This window comes from Lissotriton vulgaris, chromosome 2_1, assembly GCF_964263255.1.
Source record: "Lissotriton vulgaris chromosome 2_1, aLisVul1.2, whole genome shotgun sequence".
Taxonomy (NCBI): Eukaryota; Metazoa; Chordata; class Amphibia; order Caudata; family Salamandridae; genus Lissotriton; species Lissotriton vulgaris.
Window position 1 is genome coordinate 1269796511 of NC_141687.1, and position 24287 is coordinate 1269820797.

A 24287-nucleotide genomic window follows, 5' to 3' on the forward strand; every position below is an offset into this window, starting at 1 on the left:
TGTATCCAGAATGAGCTTTTTAGTGAAGAGCAGCCAGGCACATTTTAGCATGTTTTACTTGTAAGTGGGGTTGGAAACTCTTTTCAGGCTAAGTACTGAGCTCAAAAGATGCAACCCTGAGGTCTCTCCTGATATGAGGTAGTTAAGTAGAAATTCACTGGTCAGCTGACACGTCAGGTGCAAACGTATGCCAAAAATGTACGCAGAACGAGCTTTTCAGTGCAGAGCAGCCAGGCACATTTTAGCTAGTTTTACTTGTAAGTGGGGTTGTAAATGCTTTTCAGGCTCAGTACTGCGCTCAAAGGATGCAGCCCTGAGGTCTCTCCTGATAGGAGGTAGTTAAGTAGAAATTCGCTGCTCAGCTGACCCGGCAGGAGCAAATATATGCCAAAAATGTATGCAGAATTAGATTTTTAGTGAACAGCAGCCAGGCACATTGTAGCTAGTTTTACTTGTAAGTGGGGTTGGAAACGGATTTCAGGCTCAGTACTGCGCTCAAAAGATGCAGCCCTGAGGTCTCTCCTGATAGGAGGTAGTTAAGTAGAAATTCACTGCTCAGCTGACCCGGCAGCAGCAAATGTATGCCAAAAATGTACGTAGAATGAGCTTTTCAGTGAACAGCAGCCAGGCACATTTTAGCTAGTTTTACTTGTAAGTGGGGTTGGAAACGCTTTTCAGGCTCAGTACTGCGCTCAAAGGATGCAGCCCTGAGGTCTCTCCTGATAGGAGGTAGTTAAGTAAAAATTTGCTGCTCAGCTGACCCGGCAGGAGCAAATATATGCCAAAAATGTATGCAGAATTAGCTTTTCAGTGAACAGCAGCCAGGCACATTTTAGCTAGTTTTACTTGTAATTGAGGTTGGAAATGTTTTTCAGGCTCAGTACTGCACTCAAAAGAGGCAGCCCTGAGGTCTCTCCTGATAGGAGGTAGTTAAGTAGAAATTCGCTGCTCAGCTGACCCGGAAGGAGCAAATATATGCCAAAAATGTATCCAGAATGAGCTTTTTAGTGAAGAGCAGCCAGGCACATTTTAGCATGTTTTACTTGTAAGTGGGGTTGGAAACTCTTTTCAGGCTAAGTACTGAGCTCAAAAGATGCAACCCTGAGGTCTCTCCTGATATGAGGTAGTTAAGTAGAAATTCACTGGTCAGCTGACACGTCAGGTGCAAACGTATGCCAAAAATGTACGCAGAACGAGCTTTTCAGTGCAGAGCAGCCAGGCACATTTTAGCTAGTTTTACTTGTAAGTGGGGTTGTAAATGCTTTTCAGGCTCAGTACTGCGCTCAAAGGATGCAGCCCTGAGGTCTCTCCTGATAGGAGGTAGTTAAGTAGAAATTCGCTGCTCAGCTGACCCGGCAGGAGCAAATATATGCCAAAAATGTATGCAGAATTAGATTTTTAGTGAACAGCAGCCAGGCACATTGTAGCTAGTTTTACTTGTAAGTGGGGTTGGAAACGGATTTCAGGCTCAGTACTGCGCTCAAAAGATGCAGCCCTGAGGTCTCTCCTGATAGGAGGTAGTTAAGTAGAAATTCACTGCTCAGCTGACCCGGCAGCAGCAAATGTATGCCAAAAATGTACGTAGAATGAGCTTTTCAGTGAACAGCAGCCAGGCACATTTTAGCTAGTTTTACTTGTAAGTGGGGTTGGAAACGCTTTTCAGGCTCAGTACTGCGCTCAAAGGATGCAGCCCTGAGGTCTCTCCTGATAGGAGGTAGTTAAGTAAAAATTTGCTGCTCAGCTGACCCGGCAGGAGCAAATATATGCCAAAAATGTATGCAGAATTAGCTTTTCAGTGAACAGCAACCAGGCACATTTTAGCTAGTTTTACTTGTAATTGAGGTTGGAAATGTTTTTCAGGCTCAGTACTGCACTCAAAAGAGGCAGCCCTGAGGTCTCCCCTGATAGGACGTAGTTAAGTAGAAAATCGCTGCTCAGCTGACCCGGCAGGAGCAAATATATGCCAAAAATGTATGCAGAATTAGCTTTTCAGTGAACAGCAGCCAGGCACATTTTAGCTAGTTTTACTTGTAAGTGGGGTTGGAAACGGTTTTCAGGCTCAGTACTGCGCTCAAAAGACGCGGCCCTGAGGTCTCTCCTGATAGGTGGTAGTTAAATAGAAATTTGCTGCACAGCTGACCCGTCAGGTGCAAACATATGCCAAAAATGTACGCAGAACGAGCTTTTTAGTGAACAGCAGCCAGGCACATTTTAGCTAGTTTTACTTGTAAGTGGGGTTGTAAACGCTTTTCAGGCTCAGTACTGCGCTCAAAGGATGCAGCCCTGAGGTCTCTCCTGATAGGAGGTAGTTAAGTAGAAATTTGCTGCTCAGCTGACCCGGCAGGAGCAAATATATGCCAAAAAGTTACGCAGAACCAATTTTTCAGTGAAGGCACATTTTAGCTAGTTTTACTTGTAAGTGGGGTTGGAAAGGCTTTTCAGGCTCAGTACTGCGCTCAAAAGATGCAGCCCTGAGGTCTCCCCTGATAGGATGTAGTTAAGTAGAAATTTGCTGCTCAGCTGACCCGGCAGGAGGGAATATATGCCAAAAATGTATGCAGAATTAGTTTTTCAGTGAACAGCAGCCAGGCACATTTTAGCTAGTTTTACTTGTACGTGGGGTTGGAAACGGTTTTCAGGCTCAGTACTGCGCTCAAAAGACGCGGCCCTGAGGTCTCTCCTGATAGGAGGTAGTTAAGGGGAAATTCGCTGCTCAGCTGACCCGTCAGGTGCAAACGTATGCCAAAAATGTACGCAGAACAAGCTTTTTAGTGAACAGCAGCCAGGCACATTTTAGCTAGTTTTACTTGTAAGTGGATTTGTAAACGCTTTTCAGGCTCAGTACTGCGCTCAAAGGATGCAGCCCTGAGGTCTCTCCTGATAGGAGGTAGTTAAGTAGAAATTCGTTTCTCAGCTGACCCGGCAGGAGCAAATATATGCCAAAAATGTATGCAGAATTAGATTTTTAGTGAACAGCAGCCAGGCACATTGTAGCTATATTTACTTGTAAGTGGGGTTGGAAACGGTTTTCAGGCTCAGTACTGCGCTCAAAAGATGCAGCCCTGAGGTCTCTCCTGATAGGAGGTAGTTAAGTAGAAATTCGCTGCTCAGCTGACCCGGCAGGAGCAAACGTATGCCAAAAATGTACGCACAACCAATTTTTCAGTGAAGGCACATTTTAGCTAGTTTTACTTGTAAGTGGGGTTGGAAAGGCTTTTCAGGCTCAGTACTGCGCTCAAAAGATTCAGCCCTGAGGTCTCCCCTGATAGGACGTAGTTAAGTAGAAATTCGCTGCTCAGCTGACCCGGCAGGAGCAAATATGTGCCAAAAATGTATGCAGAATTATCTTTTCAGTGAACAGCAGCCAGACACATTTTAGCTAGTTTTACTTGTAAGTGGGGTTGGAAACGGTTTTCAGGCTCAGTACTGCGCTCAAAAGACGCGGCCCTGAGGTCTCTCCTGATAGGAGGTAGTTAAATAAAAATTTGCTGCACAGCTGACCCGTCAGGTGCAAACATATGCCAAAAATGTACGCAGAACGAGATTTTTAGTGAACAGCAGCCAGGCACATTTTAGCTAGTTTTACTTGTAAGTGGGGTTGTAAACGCTTTTCAGGCTCAGTACTGCGCTCAAAGGATGCAGCCCTGAGGTCTCTCCTGATAGGAGGTAGTTAAGTAGAAATTTGCTGCTCAGCTGACCCGGCAGGAGCAAATGTATGCTAAAAAGTTACGCAGAACCAATTTTTCAGTGAAGGCACATTTTAGCTAGTTTTACTTGTAAGTGGGGTTGGAAACGCTTTTCAGGCTCAGTACTGCGTTCAAAAGATGCAGCCCTGAGGTCTCTCCTGATAGGAGGTAGTTAAGTAGAAATTCGCTGCTCAGCTGACCCGGCAGGAGCAAACGTATGCCAAAAATGTATGCAGAATGAGCTTTTCAGTGAAGAGCAGCCAGGCACATTTTAGCAAGTTTTACTTGTAAGTGGGGTTGGAAACCCTTTTCAGGCTCAGTACTGAGCTCAAAAGATGCAGCCCTGAGGTCTCTCCTGATAGGAGGTAGTTAAGTAGAAATTCACTGCTCAGCTGACCCGTCAGGTGCAAACGTATGCCAAAAATATCCGCAGAATGAGCTTTTCAGTGAACAGCAGCCAGGCACATTTTAGCTAGTTTTGCTTGTAAGTGGGGTTGTAAACGCTTTTCAGGCTCAGTACTGCGCTCAAAGGATGCAGCCCAAAGGTCTCTACTGAAAGGAGGTAGTTAAGTAGAAATTCGCTGCTCAGCTGACCCGGCAGGAGCAAATATATGCCAAAAATGTACGCAGAATGAGCTTTTCAGTGAAGAGCAGCCAGGCACATTTTAGCATGTTTTACTTGTAAGTGAGGTTGGAAACTCTTTTCAGGCACAGTACTGTGCTCAAAAGTTGCAGCCCTGAGGTCTCTCAAGATAGCAGGTGGTTGAGTAGAAATTTCCCGCTTGGCTGACCCAGCAGGAGCAAACGTATGCCAAAAATGTACGCAGAACCAGCTTTTCAGTGAAGAGCAGCCAGGCACATTTTAGCTAGTTTTACTTGTAAGTGGGGTTGGAAATGCTTTTCAGGCTCAGTACTGCACTCAAAAAATGCAGCCCTGAGGTCTCTCCTGATAGGAGGTAGTTAAGTAGAAATTCGCTGCTCAGCTGACCCGGCAGGAGCAAACGTATGCCAAAAATGTACGCAGAATGAGCTTTTCAGTGAAGAGCAGCCAGGCACATTTTAGCACGTTTTACTTGTAAGTGGGGTTAGAAACTCTTTTCAGGCATAGTACTGCGCTAAAAAGATGCAGCCCTGAGGTCTCTCAAGATAGCAGGTGGTTAAGTAGAAATTTCCTGCTTGGCTGACCCAGCAGGAGCAAACGTATGCCAAAAATGTACGCAGAACCAGCTTTTCAGTGAAGAGCAGCCAGGCACATTTTTGCTAGTTTTACTTGTAATTGGGGTTGGAAACGGTTTTCAGGCTCAGTACTGCACTCAAAAGATGCAGCCCTGAGGTCTCTCCTGATAGGAGGTAGTTAAGTAGAAATTCGCTGCTCAACTGACCCGGCAGGAGCAAACGTATGCATAAATGTACGCAGAACCAATTTTTCAGTGAAGGCACATTTTAGCTAGTTTTACTTGTAAGTGGGGTTGGAAAGGCTTTTCAGGCTCAGTACTGCGCTCAAAAGATGCAGCCCTGAGGTCTCCCCTGATAGGACGTAGTTAAGTAGAAATTCGCTGCTCAGCTGACCCGGCAGGAGCAAATATGTGCCAAAAATGTATGCAGAATTAGCTTTTCAGTGAACAGCAGCCAGGCACATTTTAGCTAGTTTTACTTGTAAGTGGGGTTGGAAACGGTTTTCAGGCTCAGTACTGCGCTCAAAAGATGCAGCCCTGAGGTCTCTCCTGATAGGAGGTAGTTAAGTAGAAATTCGCTGCTCAGCTGACCCGGCAGGAGCAAACGTATGCCAAAAATGTACGCACAACCAATTTTTCAGTGAAGGCACATTTTAGCTAGTTTTACTTGTAAGTGGGGTTGGAAAGGCTTTTCAGGCTCAGTACTGCGCTCAAAAGATTCAGCCCTGAGGTCTCCCCTGATAGGACGTAGTTAAGTAGAAATTCGCTGCTCAGCTGACCCGGCAGGAGCAAATATGTGCCAAAAATGTATGCAGAATTATCTTTTCAGTGAACAGCAGCCAGACACATTTTAGCTAGTTTTACTTGTAAGTGGGGTTGGAAACGGTTTTCAGGCTCAGTACTGCGCTCAAAAGACGCGGCCCTGAGGTCTCTCCTGATAGGAGGTAGTTAAATAAAAATTTGCTGCACAGCTGACCCGTCAGGTGCAAACATATGCCAAAAATGTACGCAGAACGAGATTTTTAGTGAACAGCAGCCAGGCACATTTTAGCTAGTTTTACTTGTAAGTGGGGTTGTAAACGCTTTTCAGGCTCAGTACTGCGCTCAAAGGATGCAGCCCTGAGGTCTCTCCTGATAGGAGGTAGTTAAGTAGAAATTTGCTGCTCAGCTGACCCGGCAGGAGCAAATGTATGCTAAAAAGTTACGCAGAACCAATTTTTCAGTGAAGGCACATTTTAGCTAGTTTTACTTGTAAGTGGGGTTGGAAACGCTTTTCAGGCTCAGTACTGCGTTCAAAAGATGCAGCCCTGAGGTCTCTCCTGATAGGAGGTAGTTAAGTAGAAATTCGCTGCTCAGCTGACCCGGCAGGAGCAAACGTATGCCAAAAATGTATGCAGAATGAGCTTTTCAGTGAAGAGCAGCCAGGCACATTTTAGCAAGTTTTACTTGTAAGTGGGGTTGGAAACCCTTTTCAGGCTCAGTACTGAGCTCAAAAGATGCAGCCCTGAGGTCTCTCCTGATAGGAGGTAGTTAAGTAGAAATTCACTGCTCAGCTGACCCGTCAGGTGCAAACGTATGCCAAAAATATCCGCAGAATGAGCTTTTCAGTGAACAGCAGCCAGGCACATTTTAGCTAGTTTTGCTTGTAAGTGGGGTTGTAAACGCTTTTCAGGCTCAGTACTGCGCTCAAAGGATGCAGCCCAAAGGTCTCTACTGAAAGGAGGTAGTTAAGTAGAAATTCGCTGCTCAGCTGACCCGGCAGGAGCAAATATATGCCAAAAATGTACGCAGAATGAGCTTTTCAGTGAAGAGCAGCCAGGCACATTTTAGCATGTTTTACTTGTAAGTGAGGTTGGAAACTCTTTTCAGGCACAGTACTGTGCTCAAAAGTTGCAGCCCTGAGGTCTCTCAAGATAGCAGGTGGTTGAGTAGAAATTTCCCGCTTGGCTGACCCAGCAGGAGCAAACGTATGCCAAAAATGTACGCAGAACCAGCTTTTCAGTGAAGAGCAGCCAGGCACATTTTAGCTAGTTTTACTTGTAAGTGGGGTTGGAAATGCTTTTCAGGCTCAGTACTGCACTCAAAAAATGCAGCCCTGAGGTCTCTCCTGATAGGAGGTAGTTAAGTAGAAATTCGCTGCTCAGCTGACCCGGCAGGAGCAAACGTATGCCAAAAATGTACGCAGAATGAGCTTTTCAGTGAAGAGCAGCCAGGCACATTTTAGCACGTTTTACTTGTAAGTGGGGTTAGAAACTCTTTTCAGGCATAGTACTGCGCTAAAAAGATGCAGCCCTGAGGTCTCTCAAGATAGCAGGTGGTTAAGTAGAAATTTCCTGCTTGGCTGACCCAGCAGGAGCAAACGTATGCCAAAAATGTACGCAGAACCAGCTTTTCAGTGAAGAGCAGCCAGGCACATTTTTGCTAGTTTTACTTGTAATTGGGGTTGGAAACGGTTTTCAGGCTCAGTACTGCACTCAAAAGATGCAGCCCTGAGGTCTCTCCTGATAGGAGGTAGTTAAGTAGAAATTCGCTGCTCAACTGACCCGGCAGGAGCAAACGTATGCATAAATGTACGCAGAACCAATTTTTCAGTGAAGGCACATTTTAGCTAGTTTTACTTGTAAGTGGGGTTGGAAAGGCTTTTCAGGCTCAGTACTGCGCTCAAAAGATGCAGCCCTGAGGTCTCCCCTGATAGGACGTAGTTAAGTAGAAATTCGCTGCTCAGCTGACCCGGCAGGAGCAAATATGTGCCAAAAATGTATGCAGAATTAGCTTTTCAGTGAACAGCAGCCAGGCACATTTTAGCTAGTTTTACTTGTAAGTGGGGTTGGAAACGGTTTTAAGGCTCAGTACTGCGCTCAAAGGATGCAGCCCTGAGGTCTCTCCTGATAGGAGGTAGTTACGTAGAAATTCGCTGCTCAGCTGACCCGGCAGGAGCAAACGTATGCCAAAAATTTAGGCAGAACCAATTTTTCAGTGAAGGCACATTTTAGCTAGTTTTACTTGTAAGTGGGGTTGGAAACGCTTTTCAGGCTCAGTACTGCGTTCAAAAGATGCAGCCCTGAGGTCTCTCCTGATAGGAGGTAGTTAAGTAGAAATTTGCTGCTCAGCTGACCCGGCAGGAGCAAACGTATGCCAAAAATGTACGCAGAACGAGATTTTCAGTGAACCGCAGCCAGGCACAATTTAGCTAGTTTTTCTTGTAAGTTGAGTTGTAAACACTTTTCAGGCTCAGTACTGCGCTCAAAGGATGCAGCCCTGAGGTCTCTCCTGATATGAGGTAGTTAAGTAGAAATTCACTGCTCAGCTGACCCATCAGGTGCAAACGTATGCCAAAAATGTACGCAGAACGAGATTTTCAGTGAACAGCAGCCAGGCACATTTTAGCTAGTTTTACTTGTAAGTGGAGTTGTAAACGCTTTTAAGGCTCAGTACTGCGCTCAAAGGATGCAGCCCTGAGGTCTCTCCTGATAGGAGGTAGTTAAGTAGAAATTCGCTGCTCAGCTGACCCGGAAGGAGCAAATATATGCCAAAAATGTATCCAGAATGAGCTTTTTAGTGAAGAGCAGCCAGGCACATTTTAGCATGTTTTACTTGTAAGTGGGGTTGGAAACTCTTTCAGGCTCAGTACTGAGCTCAAAAGATGCAGCCCTGAGGTCTCTCCTGATAGGAGGTAGTTAAGTAGAAATTCACTGCTCAGCTGACACGTCAGGTGCAAACGTATGCCAAAAATGTACGCAGAACGAGCTTTTCAGTGCAGAGCAGCCAGGCACATTTTAGCTAGTTGTACTTGTAAGTGGGGTTGGAAAAGCTTTTCAGGCTCAGTACTGCACTCAAAAGATGCAGCCCTGAGGTCTCTCCTGATAGGAGGTAGTTAAGTAGAAATTCGCTGCTCCCCTGACCTGGCAGGAGCAAACGTATGCCAAAAATGTACGCAGAATGAGCTTTTCAGTGAACAGCAGCCAGGCACATTTTAGCTAGTTTTACTTGTAAGTGGGGTTGGAAACGGATTTCAGGCTCAGTACTGCGCTCAAAAGATGCAGCCCTGAGGTCTCTCCTGATAGGAGGTAGTTAAGTAGAAATTCACTGCTCGGCTGACCCGGCAGGAGCAAACGTATGCCAAAAATGTACGCAGAACGAGCTTTTCAGTGAACAGCAGCCAGGCACAGTTTAGCTAGTTTTTCTTGTAAGTGGAGTTGTAAACACTTTTCAGGCTCAGTACTGCGCTCAAAGGATGCAGCCCTGAGGTCTCTCCTGATAGGAGGTAGTTAAGTAGAAATTCACTGCTCAGCTGACCCATCAGGTGCAAACGTATGCCAAAAATGTACGCAGAACGAGATTTTCAGTGAACAGCAGCCAGGCACATTTTAGCTAGTTTTACTTGTAAGTGGAGTTGTAAACGCTTTTCAGGCTCAGTACTGCGCTCAAAGGATGCAGCCCTGAGGTCTCTCCTGATAGGAGGTAGTTAAGTAGAAATTCGCTTCTCAGCTGACCCGGCAGGAGCAAATATATGCCAAAAATGTATGCAGAATTAGCTTTTTAGTGAACAGCAGCCAGGCACATTGTAGCTAGATTTACTTGTAAGTGGGGTTGGAAACGCTTTTCAGGCTCAGTACTGCGCTCAAAGGATACAGCCCTGAGGTCTCTCCTGATAGGAGGTAGTTAAGTAAAAATTTGCTGCTCAGCTGACCCGGCAGGAGCAAATATATGCCAAAAATGTATGCAGAATTAGCTTTTCAGTGAACAGCAGCCAGGCACATTTTAGCTAGTTTTACTTGTAATTGGGGTTGGAAATGGTTTTCAGGCTCAGTACTGCACTCAAAAGATGCATCCCTGAGGTCTCTCCTGATAGGAGGTAGTTAAGTAGAAATTCGCTGCTCAGCTGACCCGGCAGGAGCAAACGTATGCCAAAAATGTACGCAGAACCAATTTTTCAGTGAAGGCACATTTTAGCTAGTTTTACTTGTAAGTGGGGTTGGAAAGGATTTTCAGGCTCAGTACTGCGCTCAAAAGATGCAGCCCTGAGGTCTCCCCTGATAGAACGTAGTTAAGTAGAAAATCGCTGCTCAGCTGACCCGGCAGGAGCAAATATATGCCAAAAATGTATGCAGAATTAGCTTTTCAGTGAACAGCAGCCAGGCACATTTTAGCTAGTTTTACTTGTAATTGAGGTTGGAAATGGTTTTCAGACTCAGTACTGCACTCAAAAGATGCAGCCTTGAGGTCTCTCCTGATAGGAGGTAGTTAAGTAGAAATTCGCTGCTCAGCTGACCCGGCAGGAGCAAACGTATGCCAAAAATGTACGCAGAACCAATTTTTCAGTGAAGGCACATTTTAGCTAGTTTTACTTGTAAGTGGGGTTGGAAAGGCTTTTCAGGCTCAGTACTGCGCTCAAAAGATGCAGCCCTGAGGTCTCCCCTGATAGGACGTAGTTAAGTAGAAAATCGCTGCTCAGCTGACCCGGCAGGAGCAAATATATGCCAAAAATGTATGCAGAATTAGCTTTTCAGTGAACAGCAGCCAGGCACATTTTAGCTAGTTTTACTTGTAAGTGGGGTTGGAAACGGTTTTCAGGCTCAGTACTGCGCTCAAAAGACGCGGCCCTGAGGTCTCTCCTGATAGGAGGTAGTTAAATAGAAATTTGCTGCACAGCTGACCCGTCAGGTGCAAACATATGCCAAAAATGTACGCAGAACGAGCTTTTTAGTGAACAGCAGCCAGGCACATTTTAGCTAGTTTTACTTGTAAGTGGGGCTGTAAACGCTTTTCAGGCTCAGTACTGCGCTTAAAGGATGCAGCCCTGAGGTCTCTCCTGATAGGAGGTAGTTAAGTAGAAATTTGCTGCTCAGCTGACCCGGCAGGAGCAAATGTATGCCAAAAATGTATGCAGAATGAGCTTTTCAGTGAACAGCAGCCAGGCACATTTTAGCTAGTTTTACTTGTAAGTGGGGTTGTAAACGCTTTTCAGGCTCAGTACTGCGCTCAAAGGATGCAGCCCAAAGGTCTCTACTGAAAGGAGGTAGTTAAGTAGAAATTCGCTGCTCAGCTGACCCGGCAGGAGCAAATATATGCCAAAAAAGGTACGCAGAATGAGCTTTTCAGTGAAGAGCAGCCAGGCACATTTTAGCATGTTTTACTTGTAAGTGAGGTTGGAAACTCTTTTCAGGCACAGTACTGTGCTCAAACGTTGCAGCCCTGAGGTCTCTCAAGATAGCAGGTGGTTAAGTAGAAATTTCCCGCTTGGCTGACCCAGCAGGAGCAAACGTATGCCAAAAATGTACGCAGAACCAGCTTTTCAGTGAAGAGCAGCCAGGCACATTTTAGCTAGTTTTACTTGTAAGTGGGGTTGGAAATGCTTTTCAGGCTCAGTACTGCACTCAAAAGATGCAGCCCTGAGGTCTCTCCTGATAGGAGGTAGTTAAGTAGAAATTCGCTGCTCAGCTGACCCGGCAGGAGCAAATGTATGCCACAAATGTACGTAGAACCAATTTTTCAGTGAAGGCACATTTTAGCTACTTTTACTTGTAAGTGGGGTTGGAAAGGCTTTTCAGGCTCAGTACTGCGCTCAAAAGATGCAGCCCTGAGGTCTCCCCTGATAGGATGTAGTTAAGTAGAAATTCGCTGCTCAGCTGACCCGGCAGGAGCGAATATATGCCAAAAATGTATGCAGAATTAGCTTTTCAGTGAACAGCAGCCAGGCACATTTTAGCTAGTTTTACTTGTAAGTGGGGTTGGAAACGGTTTTAAGGCTCAGTACTGCGCTCAAAAGACGCGGCCCTGAGGTCTCTCCTGATAGGAGGTAGTTAAGTAGAAACTTGCTGCTCAGCTGACCCGTCAGGTGCAAACGTATGCCAAAAATGTACGCAGAACAAGCTTTTTAGTGAACAGCAGCCAGGCACATTTTAGCTAGTTTTACTTGTAAGTGGGGTTGTAAACGCTTTTCAGGCTCAGTACTGCGCTCAAAGGATGCAGCCCTGAGGTCTCTCCTGATAGGAGGTAGTTAAGTAGAAATTTGCTGCTCAGCTGACCCGGCAGGAGCAAATGTATGCTAAAAAGTTACGCAGAACCAATTTTTCAGTGAAGGCACATTTTAGCTAGTTTTACTTGTAAGTGGGGTTGGAAACGCTTTTCAGGCTCAGTACTGCGTTCAAAAGATGCAGCCCTGAGGTCTCTCCTGATAGGAGGTAGTTAAGTAGAAATTCGCTGCTCAGCTGACCCGGCAGGAGCAAACGTATGCCAAAAATGTATGCAGAATGAGCTTTTCAGTGAAGAGCAGCCAGGCACATTTTAGCAAGTTTTACTTGTAAGTGGGGTTGGAAACCCTTTTCAGGCTCAGTACTGAGCTCAAAAGATGCAGCCCTGAGGTCTCTCCTGATAGGAGGTAGTTAAGTAGAAATTCACTGCTCAGCTGACCCGTCAGGTGCAAACGTATGCCAAAAATATCCGCAGAATGAGCTTTTCAGTGAACAGCAGCCAGGCACATTTTAGCTAGTTTTGCTTGTAAGTGGGGTTGTAAACGCTTTTCAGGCTCAGTACTGCGCTTAAAGGATGCAGCCCAAAGGTCTCTACTGAAAGGAGGTAGTTAAGTAGAAATTCGCTGCTCAGCTGACCCGGCAGGAGCAAATATATGCCAAAAATGTACGCAGAATGAGCTTTTCAGTGAAGAGCAGCCAGGCACATTTTAGCATGTTTTACTTGTAAGTGAGGTTGGAAACTCTTTTCAGGCACAGTACTGTGCTCAAAAGTTGCAGCCCTGAGGTCTCTCAAGATAGCAGGTGGTTGAGTAGAAATTTCCCGCTTGGCTGACCCAGCAGGAGCAAACGTATGCCAAAAATGTACGCAGAACCAGCTTTTCAGTGAAGAGCAGCCAGGCACATTTTAGCTAGTTTTACTTGTAAGTGGGGTTGGAAATGCTTTTCAGGCTCAGTACTGCACTCAAAAAATGCAGCCCTGAGGTCTCTCCTGATAGGAGGTAGTTAAGTAGAAATTCGCTGCTCAGCTGACCCGGCAGGAGCAAACGTATGCCAAAAATGTACGCAGAATGAGCTTTTCAGTGAAGAGCAGCCAGGCACATTTTAGCACGTTTTACTTGTAAGTGGGGTTAGAAACTCTTTTCAGGCATAGTACTGTGCTAAAAAGATGCAGCCCTGAGGTCTCTCAAGATAGCAGGTGGTTAAGTAGAAATTTCCTGCTTGGCTGACCCAGCAGGAGCAAACGTATGCCAAAAATGTACGCAGAACCAGCTTTTCAGTGAAGAGCAGCCAGGCACATTTTTGCTAGTTTTACTTGTAATTGGGGTTGGAAACGGTTTTCAGGCTCAGTACTGCACTCAAAAGATGCAGCCCTGAGGTCTCTCCTGATAGGAGGTAGTTAAGTAGAAATTCGCTGCTCAACTGACCCGGCAGGAGCAAACGTATGCATAAATGTACGCAGAACCAATTTTTCAGTGAAGGCACATTTTAGCTAGTTTTACTTGTAAGTGGGGTTGGAAAGGCTTTTCAGGCTCAGTACTGCGCTCAAAAGATGCAGCCCTGAGGTCTCCCCTGATAGGACGTAGTTAAGTAGAAATTCGCTGCTCAGCTGACCCGGCAGGAGCAAATATGTGCCAAAAATGTATGCAGAATTAGCTTTTCAGTGAACAGCAGCCAGGCACATTTTAGCTAGTTTTACTTGTAAGTGGGGTTGGAAACGGTTTTAAGGCTCAGTACTGCGCTCAAAGGATGCAGCCCTGAGGTCTCTCCTGATAGGAGGTAGTTACGTAGAAATTCGCTGCTCAGCTGACCCGGCAGGAGCAAACGTATGCCAAAAATTTAGGCAGAACCAATTTTTCAGTGAAGGCACATTTTAGCTAGTTTTACTTGTAAGTGGGGTTGGAAACGCTTTTCAGGCTCAGTACTGCGTTCAAAAGATGCAGCCCTGAGGTCTCTCCTGATAGGAGGTAGTTAAGTAGAAATTTGCTGCTCAGCTGACCCGGCAGGAGCAAACGTATGCCAAAAATGTACGCAGAACGAGATTTTCAGTGAACCGCAGCCAGGCACAATTTAGCTAGTTTTTCTTGTAAGTTGAGTTGTAAACACTTTTCAGGCTCAGTACTGCGCTCAAAGGATGCAGCCCTGAGGTCTCTCCTGATATGAGGTAGTTAAGTAGAAATTCACTGCTCAGCTGACCCATCAGGTGCAAACGTATGCCAAAAATGTACGCAGAACGAGATTTTCAGTGAACAGCAGCCAGGCACATTTTAGCTAGTTTTACTTGTAATTGGAGTTGTAAACGCTTTTAAGGCTCAGTACTGCGCTCAAAGGATGCAGCCCTGAGGTCTCTCCTGATAGGAGGTAGTTAAGTAGAAATTCGCTGCTCAGCTGACCCGGAAGGAGCAAATATATGCCAAAAATGTATCCAGAATGAGCTTTTTAGTGAAGAGCAGCCAGGCACATTTTAGCATGTTTTACTTGTAAGTGGGGTTGGAAACTCTTTCAGGCTCAGTACTGAGCTCAAAAGATGCAGCCCTGAGGTCTCTCCTGATAGGAGGTAGTTAAGTAGAAATTCACTGCTCAGCTGACACGTCAGGTGCAAACGTATGCCAAAAATGTACGCAGAACGAGCTTTTCAGTGCAGAGCAGCCAGGCACATTTTAGCTAGTTGTACTTGTAAGTGGGGTTGGAAAAGCTTTTCAGGCTCAGTACTGCACTCAAAAGATGCAGCCCTGAGGTCTCTCCTGATAGGAGGTAGTTAAGTAGAAATTCGCTGCTCCCCTGACCTGGCAGGAGCAAACGTATGCCAAAAATGTACGCAGAATGAGCTTTTCAGTGAACAGCAGCCAGGCACATTTTAGCTAGTTTTACTTGTAAGTGGGGTTGGAAACGGATTTCAGGCTCAGTACTGCGCTCAAAAGATGCAGCCCTGAGGTCTCTCCTGATAGGAGGTAGTTAAGTAGAAATTCACTGCTCGGCTGACCCGGCAGGAGCAAACGTATGCCAAAAATGTACGCAGAACGAGCTTTTCAGTGAACAGCAGCCAGGCACAGTTTAGCTAGTTTTTCTTGTAAGTGGAGTTGTAAACACTTTTCAGGCTCAGTACTGCGCTCAAAGGATGCAGCCCTGAGGTCTCTCCTGATAGGAGGTAGTTAAGTAGAAATTCACTGCTCAGCTGACCCATCAGGTGCAAACGTATGCCAAAAATGTACGCAGAACGAGATTTTCAGTGAACAGCAGCCAGGCACATTTTAGCTAGTTTTACTTGTAAGTGGAGTTGTAAACGCTTTTCAGGCTCAGTACTGCGCTCAAAGGATGCAGCCCTGAGGTCTCTCCTGATAGGAGGTAGTTAAGTAGAAATTCGCTTCTCAGCTGACCCGGCAGGAGCAAATATATGCCAAAAATGTATGCAGAATTAGCTTTTTAGTGAACAGCAGCCAGGCACATTGTAGCTAGATTTACTTGTAAGTGGGGTTGGAAACGCTTTTCAGGCTCAGTACTGCGCTCAAAGGATGCAGCCCTGAGGTCTCTCCTGATAGGAGGTAGTTAAGTAAAAATTTGCTGCTCAGCTGACCCGGCAGGAGCAAATATATGCCAAAAATGTATGCAGAATTAGCTTTTCAGTGAACAGCAGCCAGGCACATTTTAGCTAGTTTTACTTGTAATTGGGGTTGGAAATGGTTTTCAGGCTCAGTACTGCACTCAAAAGATGCATCCCTGAGGTCTCTCCTGATAGGAGGTAGTTAAGTAGAAATTCGCTGCTCAGCTGACCCGGCAGGAGCAAACGTATGCCAAAAATGTACGCAGAACCAATTTTTCAGTGAAGGCACATTTTAGCTAGTTTTACTTGTAAGTGGGGTTGGAAAGGCTTTTCAGGCTCAGTACTGCGCTCAAAAGATGCAGCCCTGAGGTCTCCCCTGATAGAACGTAGTTAAGTAGAAAAACGCTGCTCAGCTGACCCGGCAGGAGCAAATATATGCCAAAAATGTATGCAGAATTAGCTTTTCAGTGAACAGCAGCCAGGCACATTTTAGCTAGTTTTACTTGTAATTGAGGTTGGAAATGGTTTTCAGACTCAGTACTGCACTCAAAAGATGCAGCCCTGAGGTCTCTCCTGATAGGAGGTAGTTAAGTAGAAATTCGCTGCTCAGCTGACCCGGCAGGAGCAAACGTATGCCAAAAATGTACGCAGAACCAATTTTTCAGTGAAGGCACATTTTAGCTAGTTTTACTTGTAAGTGGGGTTGGAAAGGCTTTTCAGGCTCAGTACTGCGCTCAAAAGATGCAGCCCTGAGGTCTCCCCTGATAGGACGTAGTTAAGTAGAAAATCGCTGCTCAGCTGACCCGGCAGGAGCAAATATATGCCAAAAATGTATGCAGAATTAGCTTTTCAGTGAACAGCAGCCAGGCACATTTTAGCTAGTTTTACTTGTAAGTGGGGTTGGAAACGGTTTTCAGGCTCAGTACTGCGCTCAAAAGACGCGGCCCTGAGGTCTCTCCTGATAGGAGGTAGTTAAATAGAAATTTGCTGCACAGCTGACCCGTCAGGTGCAAACATATGCCAAAAATGTACGCAGAACGAGCTTTTTAGTGAACAGCAGCCAGGCACATTTTAGCTAGTTTTACTTGTAAGTGGGGCTGTAAACGCTTTTCAGGCTCAGTACTGCGCTTAAAGGATGCAGCCCTGAGGTCTCTCCTGATAGGAGGTAGTTAAGTAGAAATTTGCTGCTCAGCTGACCCGGCAGGAGCAAATGTATGCCAAAAAGTTACGCAGAACCAATTTTTCAGTGAAGGCACATTTTAGCTAGTTTTACTTGTAAGTGGGGTTGGAAACGCTTTTCAGGCTCAGTACTGCGTTCAAAAGATGCAGCCCTGAGGTCTCTCCTGATAGGAGGTAGTTAAGTAGAAATTCGCTGCTCAGCTGACCCGGCAGGAGCAAACGTATGCCAAAAATGTACGCAGAATGAGCTTTTCAGTGAAAAGCAGCCAGGCACATTTTAGCAAGTTTTACTTGTAAGTGGGGTTGGAAACACTTTTCAGGCTCAGTACTGAGCTCAAAAGATGCAGCCCTGAGGTCTCTCCTGATAGGAGGTAGTTAAGTAGAAATTCACTGCTCAGCTGACCCGTCAGGTGCAAACGTATGCCAAAAATGTATGCAGAATGAGCTTTTCAGTGAACAGCAGCCAGGCACATTTTAGCTAGTTTTACTTGTAAGTGGGGTTGTAAACGCTTTTCAGGCTCAGTACTGCGCTCAAAGGATGCAGCCCAAAGGTCTCTACTGAAAGGAGGTAGTTAAGTAGAAATTCGCTGCTCAGCTGACCCGGCAGGAGCAAATATATGCCAAAAAAGGTACGCAGAATGAGCTTTTCAGTGAAGAGCAGCCAGGCACATTTTAGCATGTTTTACTTGTAAGTGAGGTTGGAAACTCTTTTCAGGCACAGTACTGTGCTCAAACGTTGCAGCCCTGAGGTCTCTCAAGATAGCAGGTGGTTAAGTAGAAATTTCCCGCTTGGCTGACCCAGCAGGAGCAAACGTATGCCAAAAATGTACGCAGAACCAGCTTTTCAGTGAAGAGCAGCCAGGCACATTTTAGCTAGTTTTACTTGTAAGTGGGGTTGGAAATGCTTTTCAGGCTCAGTACTGCACTCAAAAGATGCAGCCCTGAGGTCTCTCCTGATAGGAGGTAGTTAAGTAGAAATTCGCTGCTCAGCTGACCCGGCAGGAGCAAATGTATGCCACAAATGTACGTAGAACCAATTTTTCAGTGAAGGCACATTTTAGCTACTTTTACTTGTAAGTGGGGTTGGAAAGGCTTTTCAGGCTCAGTACTGCGCTCAAAAGATGCAGCCCTGAGGTCTCCCCTGATAGGATGTAGTTAAGTAGAAATTCGCTGCTCAGCTGACCCGGCAGGAGCGAATATATGCCAAAAATGTATGCAGAATTAGCTTTTCAGTGAACAGCAGCCAGGCACATTTTAGCTAGTTTTACTTGTAAGTGGGGTTGAAAACGGTTTTAAGGCTCAGTACTGCGCTCAAAAGACGCGGCCCTGAGGTCTCTCCTGATAGGAGGTAGTTAAGTAGAAACTTGCTGCTCAGCTGACCCGTCAGGTGCAAACGTATGCCAAAAATGTACGCAGAACAAGCTTTTTAGTGAACAGCAGCCAGGCACATTTTAGCTAGTTTTACTTGTAAGTGGGGTTTTAAACGCTTTTCAGGCTCAGTACTGAGCTCAAAAGATGCAACCCTGAGGTCTCTCAAGATAGCAGGTGGTTAAGTAGAAATTTCCCGCTTGGCTGACCCAGCAGGAGCAAACGTATGCCAAAAATGTACGCAGAACCAGCTTTTCAGTGAAGAGCAGCCAGGGACATTTTAGCTAGTTTTACTTGTAATTGGGGTTGGAAACGGTTTTCAGGCTCAGTACTGCACTCAAAAGATGCAGCCCTGAGGTCTCTCCTGATAGGAGGTAGTTAAGTAGAAATTTGCTGCTCAGCTGACCCGGCAGGAGCAAATGTATGCCACAAATGTACGTAGAACCAATATTTCAGTGAAGGCACATTTTAGCTACTTTTACTTGTAAGTGGGGTTGGAAAGGCTTTCAGGCTCAGTACTGCGCTCAAAAGATGCAGCCCTGAGGTCTCCCCTGATAGGATGTAGTTAAGTAGAAATTCGCTGCTCAGCTGACCCGGCAGGAGCGAATATATGCCAAAAATGTATGCAGAATTAGCTTTTCAGTGAACAGCAGCCAGGCACATTTTAGCTAGTTTTACTTGTAAGTGGGGTTGGAAACGGTTTTAAGGCTCAGTACTGCGCTCAAAAGACGCGGCCCTGAGGTCTCTCCTGATAGGAGGTAGTTAAGTAGAAATTTGCTGCTCAGCTGACCCGTCAGGTGCAAACGTATGCCAAAAATGTACGCAGAACAAGCTTTTTAGTGAACAGCAGCCAGGCACATTTTAGCTAGTTTTACTTGTAAGTGGGGTTTTAAACGCTTTTCAGGCTCAGTACTGAGCTCAAAAGATGCAACCCTGAGGTCTCTCCTGATAGGAGGTAGTTAAGTAGAAATTCACTGCTCAGCTGACACGTCAGGGTCAAACGTATGCCAAAAATGTACGCAGAACGAGCTTTTCAGTGCAGAGCAGCCAGGCACATTTTAGCTAGTTGTACTTGTAAGTGGGGTTGGAAAAGCTTTTCAGGCTCAGCACTGCACTCAAAAGATGCAGCCCTGAGGTCTCTCCTGATAGGAGGTAGTTAAGTAGAAATTCGCTGCTCACCTGACCTGGCAGGAGCAAACGTATGCCAAAAATGTACGCAGAATGAGCTTTTCAGTGAACAGCAGCCAGGCACATTTTAGCTAGTTTTACTTGTAAGTGGGGTTGGAAACGGTTTTAAGGCTCAGTACTGCGCTCAAAGGATGCAGCCCTGAGGTCTCTCCTGATAGGAGGTAGTTACGTAGAAATTCGCTGCTCAGCTGACCCGGCAAGAGCAAACGTATGCCACAAATTTACGCAGAACCAATTTTTCAGTGAAGGCACATTTTAGCTAGTTTTACTTGTAAGTGGGGTTGGAAACGCTTTTCAGGCTCAGTACTGCGTTCAAAAGATGCAGCCCTGAGGTCTCTCCTGATAGGAGGTAGTTAAGTAGAAATTTGCTGCTCAGCTGACCCGGCAGGAGCAAACGTATGCCAAAAATGTACGCAGAACGAGATTTTCAGTGAACCGCAGCCAGGCACAATTTAGCTAGTTTTTCTTGTAAGTTGAGTTGTAAACACTTTTCAGGCTCAGTACTGCGCTCAAAGGATGCAGCCCTGAGGTCTCTCCTGATATGAGGTAGTTAAGTAGAAATTCACTGCTCAGCTGACCCATCAGGTGCAAACGTATGCCAAAAATGTACGCAGAACGAGATTTTCAGTGAACAGCAGCCAGGCACATTTTATCTAGTTTTACTTGTAAGTGGAGTTGTAAACGCTTTTCAGGCTCAGTACTGCGCTCAAAGGATGCAGCCCTGAGGTCTCTCCTGATAGGAGGTAGTTAAGTAGAAATTTGCTGCTCAGCTGACCCAGAAGGAGCAAATATATGCCAAAAATGTATCCAGAATGAGCTTTTTAGTGAAGAGCAGCCAGGCACATTTTAGCATGTTTTACTTGTAAGTGGGGTTGGAAACTCTTTTCAGGCTCAGTACTGAGCTCAAAAGATGCAGCCCTGAGGTCTCTCCTGATAGGAGGTAGTTAAGTAGAAATTCACTGCTCAGCTGACATGTCAGGTGCAAACGTATGCCAAAAATGTACGCAGAACAAGCTTTTCAGTGCAGAGCAGCCAGGCACATTTTAGCTAGTTGTACTTGTAAGTGGGGTTGGAAAAGCTTTTCAGGCTCAGTACTGCACTCAAACGATGCAGCCCTGAGGTCTCTCCTGATAGGAGGTAGTTAAGTAGAAATTCGCTGCTCACCTGACCTGGCAGGAGCAAACGTATGCCAAAAATGTACGCAGAATGAGCTTTTCAGTGAACAGCAGCCAGGCACATTTTAGCTAGTTTTCACTTGTAAGTGGGGTTGGAAACGGATTTCAGGCTCAGTACTGCGCTCAAAAGATGCAGCCCTGAGGTCTCTCCTGATAGGAGGTAGTTAAGTAGAAATTCGCTGCTCACCTGACCTGGCAGGAGCAAACGTATGCCAAAAATGTATGCAGAATGAGCTTTTCAGTGAACAGCAGCCAGGCACATTTTAGCTAGTTTTACTTGTAAGTGGGGTTGTAAACGCTTTTCAGGCTCAGTACTGCGCTCAAAGGATGCAGCCCAAAGGTCTCTACTGAAAGGAGGTAGTTAAGTAGAAATTCGCTGCTCAGCTGACCCGGCAGGAGCAAATATATGCCAAAAAAGGTACGCAGAATGAGCTTTTCAGTGAAGAGCAGCCAGGCACATTTTAGCATGTTTTACTTGTAAGTGAGGTTGGAAACTCTTTTCAGGCACAGTACTGTGCTCAAACGTTGCAGCCCTGAGGTCTCTCAAGATAGCAGGTGGTTAAGTAGAAATTTCCCGCTTGGCTGACCCAGCAGGAGCAAACGTATGCCAAAAATGTACGCAGAACCAGCTTTTCAGTGAAGAGCAGCCAGGCACATTTTAGCTAGTTTTACTTGTAAGTGGGGTTGGAAATGCTTTTCAGGCTCAGTACTGCACTCAAAAGATGCAGCCCTGAGGTCTCTCCTGATAGGAGGTAGTTAAGTAGAAATTCGCTGCTCAGCTGACCCGGCAGGAGCAAATGTATGCCACAAATGTACGTAGAACCAATTTTTCAGTGAAGGCACATTTTAGCTACTTTTACTTGTAAGTGGGGTTGGAAAGGCTTTTCAGGCTCAGTACTGAGCTCAAAAGATGCAGCCCTGAGGTCTCCCCTGATAGGATGTAGTTAAGTAGAAATTCGCTGCTCAGCTGACCCGGCAGGAGCGAATATATGCCAAAAATGTATGCAGAATTAGCTTTTCAGTGAACAGCAGCCAGGCACATTTTAGCTAGTTTTACTTGTAAGTGGGGTTGGAAACGGTTTTAAGGCTCAGTACTGCGCTCAAAAGACGCGGCCCTGAGGTCTCTCCTGATGGGAGGTAGTTAAGTAGAAACTTGCTGCTCAGCTGACCCGTCAGGTGCAAACGTATGCCAAAAATGTACGCAGAACAAGCTTTTTAGTGAACAGCAGCCAGGCACATTTTAGCTAGTTTTACTTGTAAGTGGGGTTGTAAACGCTTTTCAGGCTCAGTACTGCGCTCAAAGGATGCAGCCCTGAGGTCTCTCCTGATAGGAGGTAGTTAAGTAGAAATTTGCTGCTCAGCTGACCCGGCAGGAGCAAATGTATGCTAAAAAGTTACGCAGAACCAATTTTTCAGTGAAGGCACATTTTAGCTAGTTTTACTTGTAAGTGGGGTTGGAAACGCTTTTCAGGCTCAGTACTGCGTTCAAAAGATGCAGCCCTGAGGTCTCTCCTGATAGGAGGTAGTTAAGTAGAAATTCGCTGCTCAGCTGACCCGGCAGGAGCAAACGTATGCCAAAAATGTATGCAGAATGAGCTTTTCAGTGAAGAGCAGCCAGGCACATTTTAGCAAGTTTTACTTGTAAGTGGGGTTGGAAACCCTTTTCAGGCTCAGTACTGAGCTCAAAAGATGCAGCCCTGAGGTCTCTCCTGATAGGAGGTAGTTAAGTAGAAATTCACTGCTCAGCTGACCCGTCAGGTGCAAACGTATGCCAAAAATATCCGCAGAATGAGCTTTTCAGTGAACAGCAGCCAGGCACATTTTAGCTAGTTTTGCTTGTAAGTGGGGTTGTAAACGCTTTTCAGGCTCAGTACTGCGCTCAAAGGATGCAGCCCAAAGGTCTCTACTGAAAGGAGGTAGTTAAGTAGAAATTCGCTGCTCAGCTGACCCGGCAGGAGCAAATATATGCCAAAAATGTACGCAGAATGAGCTTTTCAGTGAAGAGCAGCCAGGCACATTTTAGCATGTTTTACTTGTAAGTGAGGTTGGAAACTCTTTTCAGGCACAGTACTGTGCTAAAAAGATGCAGCCCTGAGGTCTCTCAAGATAGCAGGTGGTTAAGTAGAAATTTCCTGCTTGGCTGACCCAGCAGGAGCAAACGTATGCCAAAAATGTACGCAGAACCAGCTTTTCAGTGAAGAGCAGCCAGGCACATTTTTGCTAGTTTTACTTGTAATTGGGGTTGGAAACGGTTTTCAGGCTCAGTACTGCACTCAAAAGATGCAGCCCTGAGGTCTCTCCTGATAGGAGGTAGTTAAGTAGAAATTCGCTGCTCAACTGACCCGGCAGGAGCAAACGTATGCATAAATGTACGCAGAACCAATTTTTCAGTGAAGGCACATTTTAGCTAGTTTTACTTGTAAGTGGGGTTGGAAAGGCTTTTCAGGCTCAGTACTGCGCTCAAAAGATGCAGCCCTGAGGTCTCCCCTGATAGGACGTAGTTAAGTAGAAATTCGCTGCTCAGCTGACCCGGCAGGAGCAAATATGTGCCAAAAATGTATGCAGAATTAGCTTTTCAGTGAACAGCAGCAAGGCACATTTTAGCTAGTTTTACTTGTAAGTGGGGTTGGAAACGGTTTTAAGGCTCAGTACTGCGCTCAAAGGATGCAGCCCTGAGGTCTCTCCTGATAGGAGGTAGTTACGTAGAAATTCGCTGCTCAGCTGACCCGGCAGGAGCAAACGTATGCCAAAAATTTAGGCAGAACCAATTTTTCAGTGAAGGCACATTTTAGCTAGTTTTACTTGTAAGTGGGGTTGGAAACGCTTTTCAGGCTCAGTACTGCGTTCAAAAGATGCAGCCCTGAGGTCTCTCCTGATAGGAGGTAGTTAAGTAGAAATTTGCTGCTCAGCTGACCCGGCAGGAGCAAACGTATGCCAAAAATGTACGCAGAACGAGATTTTCAGTGAACCGCAGCCAGGCACAATTTAGCTAGTTTTTCTTGTAAGTTGAGTTGTAAACACTTTTCAGGCTCAGTACTGCGCTCAAAGGATGCAGCCCTGAGGTCTCTCCTGATATGAGGTAGTTAAGTAGAAATTCACTGCTCAGCTGACCCATCAGGTGCAAACGTATGCCAAAAATGTACGCAGAACGAGATTTTCAGTGAACAGCAGCCAGGCACATTTTAGCTAGTTTTACTTGTAAGTGGAGTTGTAAACGCTTTTAAGGCTCAGTACTGCGCTCAAAGGATGCAGCCCTGAGGTCTCTCCTGATAGGAGGTAGTTAAGTAGAAATTCGCTGCTCAGCTGACCCGGAAGGAGCAAATATATGCCAAAAATGTATCCAGAATGAGCTTTTTAGTGAAGAGCAGCCAGGCACATTTTAGCATGTTTTACTTGTAAGTGGGGTTGGAAACTCTTTCAGGCTCAGTACTGAGCTCAAAAGATGCAGCCCTGAGGTCTCTCCTGATAGGAGGTAGTTAAGTAGAAATTCACTGCTCAGCTGACACGTCAGGTGCAAACGTATGCCAAAAATGTACGCAGAACGAGCTTTTCAGTGCAGAGCAGCCAGGCACATTTTAGCTAGTTGTACTTGTAAGTGGGGTTGGAAAAGCTTTTCAGGCTCAGTACTGCACTCAAAAGATGCAGCCCTGAGGTCTCTCCTGATAGGAGGTAGTTAAGTAGAAATTCGCTGCTCCCCTGACCTGGCAGGAGCAAACGTATGCCAAAAATGTACGCAGAATGAGCTTTTCAGTGAACAGCAGCCAGGCACATTTTAGCTAGTTTTACTTGTAAGTGGGGTTGGAAACGGATTTCAGGCTCAGTACTGCGCTCAAAAGATGCAGCCCTGAGGTCTCTCCTGATAGGAGGTAGTTAAGTAGAAATTCACTGCTCGGCTGACCCGGCAGGAGCAAACGTATGCCAAAAATGTACGCAGAACGAGCTTTTCAGTGAACAGCAGCCAGGCACAGTTTAGCTAGTTTTTCTTGTAAGTGGAGTTGTAAACA